This window comes from Petromyzon marinus, chromosome 5 (assembly GCF_048934315.1).
Source record: "Petromyzon marinus isolate PM22_M1 ecotype Great Lakes invasive population chromosome 5, UKy_Petmar_22M1.pri1.0, whole genome shotgun sequence".
Classification (NCBI taxonomy): domain Eukaryota; kingdom Metazoa; phylum Chordata; class Hyperoartia; order Petromyzontiformes; family Petromyzontidae; genus Petromyzon; species Petromyzon marinus.
The window spans coordinates 18,357,823-18,365,531 of record NC_133671.1 but is presented as its reverse complement, the minus strand read 5'-3'; the positions used below and the strand labels follow the sequence as shown (position 1 = coordinate 18,365,531).

General features: G+C 47.9%; 1 long non-coding RNA gene across 1 annotated transcript; it reads left to right on the top strand.

Annotated features, from left to right (window-relative positions):
* Positions 1–4,363: 4,363 nt before the first annotated feature.
* LOC142918463 (uncharacterized) lies at positions 4,364–5,270 on the top strand. Its single transcript, XR_012937641.1, has 2 exons — positions 4,364–4,495; positions 5,097–5,270. It is a non-coding gene; the product is annotated as an uncharacterized LOC142918463 (long non-coding RNA).
* The last annotated feature ends 2,439 nt before the right edge of the window (positions 5,271–7,709 follow it).

Sequence of the window (7,709 nt, the reverse complement as noted above, 5' to 3'; positions counted from 1 at the left end):
AATAAAGTGTCTTGCGACTTTGCTATTATTTCCTGGATAAATAAACAATACTTATTATTATTATTATCATCATCATCATCAAAACACGGAATATTCTATATCTCACCGATGCATTGTCTGGTTGCGTGGCGTGTTCTTCAGCACAACGTCTGACGTTTCGCTCCACGTTCTGGGCGTCAAATTCAGGCACTGAAATGTCAGCGCAAATTCGCAAACGAACCCAAGAGAGCTGTCCAGCACAGCCACGGAAAAACCTTGCAATGTGTATAGAACATCGTCTTTCCATCAAAAAATCACCCCAAAAACACAAGCTCCGATTCGAGGTGACATCGAGGCGAGCCCGTCACACGTGCATGCTTGCGATTGGCACCTCTGCATTGAGCATCGGCTGCACTGAGCGCGTCGCTTAAGACATCCATGCAAAAAAAAATCACCACACACACACACCTTGAAACTGAATGGGAACTTTTTTTGCCCGGTATCAAAGTATGAAAAAAATACAAATAGGTTTTAGCCTTTCTGGCAATCAAGCAGGAGGTGTTACGCTGTTCAAACACCAAATATAAAACCTTTTGCAAGGAATCAAGTGCTGCATTAATCACACACGGTACTTGTGGTGAACATGCAAACAAAACACACAAAAAAACTATTCTTATCTTGTCATACTTTGATACTGGCAAAAAGATTAGATGTAGTTGCTCACCCCGAGCCCGAATTGCTCTGATAGTGCATTGTCCTTGTACCGTTCGCCTTTTGGCGTTGTTCTCTGCTCTGACACTGGTGGTGAGACGAGGACCTAAATAAAGCTATCTCTCTGGTGTAGGCCAATCAGTTTCAAAGACAATGCAAATATTATCAGAGCCATGTCTGTTTGCATGATCACTGCAAGTGCCGTGCGTGGTTAATGCAGTACTTGATTCCTTGCAAAATGTTTCTATTCGGTCTTTGAACATCTCAACACAACTGTTTTATTGCCAGAAAGGCTAAAACCTATTCTTATTTTTTTAACACGCCTTGAAACTGGGCGTGGGTTCACAGACAGGCCACCTCTAGCGCGACACGAGCGTGCATTATTTCGCAGGCGAGGTTTTTTGTTCTTGTATTTATTCTCAATGTAAGTAATTGGCGCCTCGACTATTATTTCCATCTCGTCGAAGACGTGTCAGCGACGAAGGGGGCCCTGCTTTCCCTCCCCCCTCCCCTCTCACGGCAACCGCTCCGCTTAATTAAAACGTCCGCCTTAATCCGTCAAAAGGGAGCTAGCAGCCCGCGCGAGTTCACACATTTCCCGCCCCCCCCCCTCTTTTACTTTTGCACGCAAAGTCAAGAGGCGTGCCGCTCGCGTATTAATTACCGCGTGCGGTTCGTTTGGCCTTTTGAGTTCAATTGTGGGGGGCGGTGATGCAGCGGTTTGCGCACTGCGCTGGGAGCCCAACAAACCTGACGTTTGATTCCCCAGCCATGGACAACGTGAGCGGTGAGCGATGCGTGAATTTGCCGTGGCATCTGTCTCCCACCCCAGCCCCCCCCCTTTTTCATTGACCTGCACTGACCGCGATGATCACCACGATAATTACAATTTCGACTCTCACAGAGCTCAGGTGATTCGGAGGCGCGAGGAGCCACGGACGAGCGGGCAAGGAGGCAGCGAGCCAGTTGTAGAGCCAGGGCCTACGGTCGGCCAAACTCTACGGTTGCCTACACATGAGTGTTTACGCTTGGGAGGAAAGACGGACACCCGGAGATGTAACCCACGCGTGCGAGGACGGCAACGCCGCTCCACATAGACGGAACAAGTGGGGTCAGCTTTTGCTGCACTGCATTCTAAATTATCAACAGGTAAGGGCCATTGAGCTGCATGAACCTGACGGCGGTACCCCGTGGCAGCATAGCACCCCGGCTCTCGCATAATGTCCGTCATGCAGTCATTATTAGTCTGTTGATGGTCAGCGATGTGGCAATGGACTCATCTTGACGAGCTGTCCACGTTGCACCACCACGGTGCGTACGAGCGTTCAGGGTTTCGGCGCAATCGTCCTCGCTGGGATTCGACATCGCGGAGTCGCACCACCGATGTCGGATTTAAGTAACACCGCTGGACAAAAATAGTGTCCTAGAAATAAAATATTTAATTGCCTCGGCCAGTTTGTAATATTTGGTACCCCGGGGTACCGCCATAAGGATAATGTATCTATATTCTTGGTTCTTTCGGTCAAGTCACGTAGAAGGGAAACAATAAAATAATAAAAATATAAAGCAATACAATTCTCACGATGTTTCGACTGCAACACAAGCAATCATCATCAGGTGTGAAAACCACAGCAAGAAAATTTGAAAAAAGTGTTGTTTTTTTATTTTTCAGACACAACCTGGCCACAAATGATAGCTTACCCAGGCAAGCCCCACAGAGCTATATATCTATTTTTCAGACGCGACCTGGCCACAAATAATAGCTCAACGACGTGGCTTATCGTGTGGAAATTTATAGCAGGCATATACTCTAAACGCACGTTTCTAAATGTGGAGAAAAAATAATCCACGCGACCACGGGGAGAACATGCAAACTCCAAATATACAACATGCACTGGCAGGGTCGGAATCGAACGCCGCGACCTCCTGTACACCAGGCGGGGTAGTTAACATCTCGCCGCCGTGGCTCCTGGAAAGTTAAGCTATTGGCACCTTGATACCCAAGAGAAGCGAGTTTCACATCATGCTGTGATCTACCAGCCCTCCCACTGCCTGGCTACTTCACCTCCAATGTGGTGAAGTATGGTCAAGCAATGCTCACAACTGACACTTGCTTCAGGAGGCAATCGTCCAGCGGTGGAATGGCAAAGGGCTGTAAATAACACAGCTCAATTGTCATGCACGGGGTTGGATGTATGTTCATTTATATAGTTTTAAGATCACAACGTTAATAATCATGAAGACCTATCCAGGCTGTATCTGTCATCGGGGTTGTTTGGCCATACTTCACCGCGCTGGTCAGTGCACGTTGGTGAACGGGATCCCGTGACCAGTTTCAGATATCAACTTGCCAGTGATGGCCCTGTACCTTCAACTGAGGCTACTGGGTTCATAGCGCGGTGTATTCGCCAATACATCACTGCTGCCCACGTGTTTTGTTTTAATCAACACAACACCACGAAACAAGTCTGGTCAGGGAGCGAGCGCTACCACACGTTTATTTTGGTTAATGTATAACATCTTCATCCAGACATTGCATTAGCCCGTCACTTGTTTACAAGTTGACCAGGGAACTGTGCACAAACATGTTCAGCTTGTAATAGGGTTTTTATTGTTGTTGTTGTAGTCGAACATTACATTCGAATCCCAGCCAGGAAGAGTTCTAACTGAAACGTTACGTCCAGTAGAGGAACATCTGATTTTACACGTGAATGATATTATAATGTAGAACCGCTTTTTTGTGTTTCAGTCTGTTGCCCTTCCCCCGCACCTCCGATTAGCACGGTTGGCTACGTGCGGTGCGAAAGACGTTCAACGTACAAACGTATTGAGAGCAGACGTTGTTTTTTTTTCTTTCAGGTGCAGCGTTGTCCATTGCCCAGGGTAACGTAGGATCGTAACAGTCACATTGGGTCAAATGTTCACCCTCTACCCCAAAACGGCTCTTTACACGATTAGGGAAACTCAATTACCATTCGGTCAGACGATCCTGAAATGCATTCAAATATGTCCAGACGATGGCGATTCACTGAGTCGCGGCGAGATGAGTCAAATCATATGACATCACCAACCCACAAAATCCCACCCTGCGACACGATTCAAGACGCTCTGTAAACGCCAGTATTTCCCGAAGACCAGTTGGCTGAAATGTGAAAATCTTACTTCCCTCTGTTAAAAAAAAACAAGAAAAAACAAACCCCACAAATTTTTATCATCTTTAATTCCCCCTATAATGTTGCAAGTTAATAACAACACATTAGGCGATAACGTCACTGAGTAAGAAATTTAATCGCTTTGAATAATTATAACCCGCAGTAACAATTATCGTATCGAATAGGGAACAAATATATCTTCTCTATTCCAGTATTTCTAAAAATTTCGCTGTAAAAATATTCCAGGTTGCTATGTTGCTCGTGTAGTGACATGGAATTGGTCACTACGTAGCGTAGCGCGGGTTACTGGCAGAGAAGGGGATCTGCCCTTGCACAACAGCGCGTGAGTGGAGCTTCTTCCGACACAACACAATCCGTAATGAAAAATGTCACAAAAAAACACCGCCAAGTGTGAAGTGGCTCAGCAAATTTGGCTACCGGCTCCCGACCGAAGAGCGTTTTGATTTAATTCCAAGCTTCAAATAAATATCACAAAATATTGGGAGCCAGAAAATAGATCTGTCAAGTGAAGAGCGAGAGAGAGAGAGCGAGCGAACAAAAGTGTAGGACATCACCAACTTTGAGACTGGCTTTAATATAATCTGCAGAGCTTTACTGCTTGAATAAGCCCATGAGCCAAGTTGGTAAGGAAGGTGGTTGCTCTTCTTTGGTTCTTTCGGTAAAGTCACGTAGAATGAGAATAAAATAATAAATTGATAAAATAAAATAACACAATAATATTCTCACGACGTTTCGGCCACAACACAAGCGGCCTTCATCAGGTGAAGGGGGCGAGACTGTCTGGTAGGACAGCGCTGGAGTGAGAGAGCCACGTTCAGATCACGGCTTTTAAGCTGTGTGAGAGGAACAAAGAGCCTTAGAGTCGCGGCATCTCTTCAGAAAGGTGAGAGACTCGATTAGTTGAGCCTTCTTATCCCGAAGTCTGTTGAATGATCTTAAGGATGTGTGGAATCCCTCCCCGTAGAGGCGACTCTAAGGCTCTTTGTTCCTCTCACACAGCTTAAAAGCCGTGATCTGAACGTGGCTCTCTCACTCCAGCGCTGTCCTACCAGACAGTCTCGCCCCCTTCACCTGATGAAGGCCGCTTGTGTTGTGGCCGAAACGTCGTGAGAATATTATTGTGTTATTTTATTTTATCAATTTATTATTTTATTCTCATTCTACGTGACTTTACCGAAAGAACCAAAGAAGATGAATCATTGCAGTCACGAAAGCTTTAAATCGAAATTTAAGGTGGTTGCTATCACCTAGGGTGGCAAATACTACCAGTGTCCAACATCATGGGAAGTATCCAGCAATTACGTACTTACGCGCTGTTCGTTTCACACACGCACACTTATTATTTATTTTCGTATTCCAAAGACGTTTGATTTCCACCCGCGGATTGTTTTCTTTCCCAAAATGACATTCTCTTGTCGTTGCATTAACAATGCCCCCACACCCTTTCTTTAATTGACCCCCTTTCTTCACGTGACGCACGCGTACATTGCACAAGCGCCATCGTGATGACCCCTCGCTACGCCGATGCATTGTTGTGATCATGAGAAACAAAAAATGCTCGAAAATTGTTTCATTGGTAGCATTCGGCACCCTGGGTGGTTATTAATGAAGCCAATTGTGGGGAAAATTATGCAAGGGCTGCGTAGGGCTTCCCTCTGACAATTCCACTTGGCTACAAAACTCCACATGACCACACACCAACAATCGTGTACACAAGCAGACAAAAGAGATCCCCCGTGTAGCTGACGCAGGCTGTTGGGGCGAGTGCTGTTTGCGAATACCTGCGAAGGCCGGAACGGCGCAGGAGGGGGATGCATGCTATTGGTCAGCACAATGTCCGACCGCCTTTGTCTCTCCAATGCTGATGTTTGCACACCGGCGCCAGGTGCTCCTTCCATGCTGAGTCAAGCTAGAGAAGGTCCCATCACCGGCGCAGATATTCGCCACTGGTTGTTGCCCGTGGCTGGGACTCGAACTCAGGCTGCGGGATTGGTAGGGTAGTGTGCCAACCACTACGAGACTGCTGCCATCACGCGCACGCACGCACGCACGCTCCTTCACACAAAGTCACGCGTGCTCACACAAACGCTCACAAAGACAAAACAAAGATCCCCCGTATAGCCTTTAACGCAATGTTGGAGCAAGTGCTCTTTGCGAACACCTATGAAGATCGGCACAGCGCACGAGGGGGTGAGTGGCCAACACCACGCCCGGCCTCCTTTGTCTACCCTAGTCGCGATGTTGACACATCGCACCAGGTACTCATTTGAGGCTGAGTCGGCCTAGGGGAGGCCCAGGAGCAGTTCAAATAATCGTCACTGGTGTTGGCCGTGAGCGCGAATCGACCTCGGGTCGCCGGGCTCATAGCGCGGCGCGCTAACAGCTACACTACCGCTCCACACACACACACACCAACAGATATAACACCTACACACACACACCGGGTGCCAGGGCAACCCATTTGGAGGCGCGCTCCGTGGGGCCGTTCCGCCTGTCCGCTCCATTCGGGTGGCCCTTCGCATCAAAGCGGCGCTCGTTCAGAAAAAAAAAATCAAAATAAACAAACCGAGATTGGGCCGGGCATAGTTTGACACAGCGCTGTCAATACATGCGCCACGAACACTATCTAGAGCAGCAGGCGGCCCGTCCTCTTTTGGTTATCAGGCCACACGACGCTGACAAGGTCTCAAAAAGTTAAAACCAGTCAATGAAATGTTAAAAACAATTACCGTAATGGAGCAGTCCCGCAATTGTTCTCACCACTGCCGGGTGGAAGGGCCTCCGACTAGGAGCTTTATTTGGCTTTATCGAGAGGACTTGTTAACGATGGTCAGGCGTTCATTCACAGGCCGATGGCCACACCTCCTTCATAAAATGTATCATTAAAGACAGGACAACGAGGACGATTGTGGCCATGCAACCGCATACTAAACCACTGTAGCCTGCGCTTTTTTCAACGGACAAATAACTCAACTAAACTCAACATTGAAGCCCTTCTCGTAGCGCAGCAGACCTCGACATTGGCATTTTGCTCCGCGCAGTGACCATACGCAAAATGAGAATCGAGAGTAGATTCGAAGCTTTCGTGACTGCATGAATTACTCTTTACCGAAAAGTCACGTGACTTTAACGAAAGAACCAAAGAGAGAAAATCTAGAGGGCAAATTTAGTTTTGCCTATTTGGCCTCCTCGTCAACGCTGTCCGGACGATTTGTAAGAGACGGGAAAATCGACCACACCGTATCCAATCGCACGCGACCTGCCGATTGACGAACGTCTGTGGGTAACCCGTTTGTAATGCTGGATATCCAGAGGCGGCGGTGGTGGCATTTAAGCATCCCTTGCACCCACTATTTCACCCGCAGCACCAGGGCATCGTAATCGAACGGATGAACCTCCGCGCTGCGAGGCTGGCGTGAAAACCATTTACGCACAGCGGCAGGGACGCTGCTCGAGTAAGCGCTGCTGGAAAATATTTAGCTGAAAACAAATTGGCTTGGGGGTAGGGTAAATGGTCAATGGGCCTACATATTTGTCTGGTTGTTTTGGTGGTGACTTGTGAAGCGGAGACGTCGCCTGTTCACGTATGGGGCCGTTGTTGGCTGGGGTTTGCCACGTGGCTGACGTTGTGCTGCCACTAAAGGCATGGAGCAAACCAAGCAAGAGCTTAGGAGCCCCCCCCCCCCCCCCCCAAGCAGCTGAAGGGTCGCCGGATTATCGATACGGGTGAATAATCAGAATGAACACATTCACACGCGTCCGTCTCATTTACATCCCGCTCTGCTCATTTCCTCTACATCTCCATCTCTTGTCCATATTCTTGGAGTTATTGCATCTAAAGAGGGG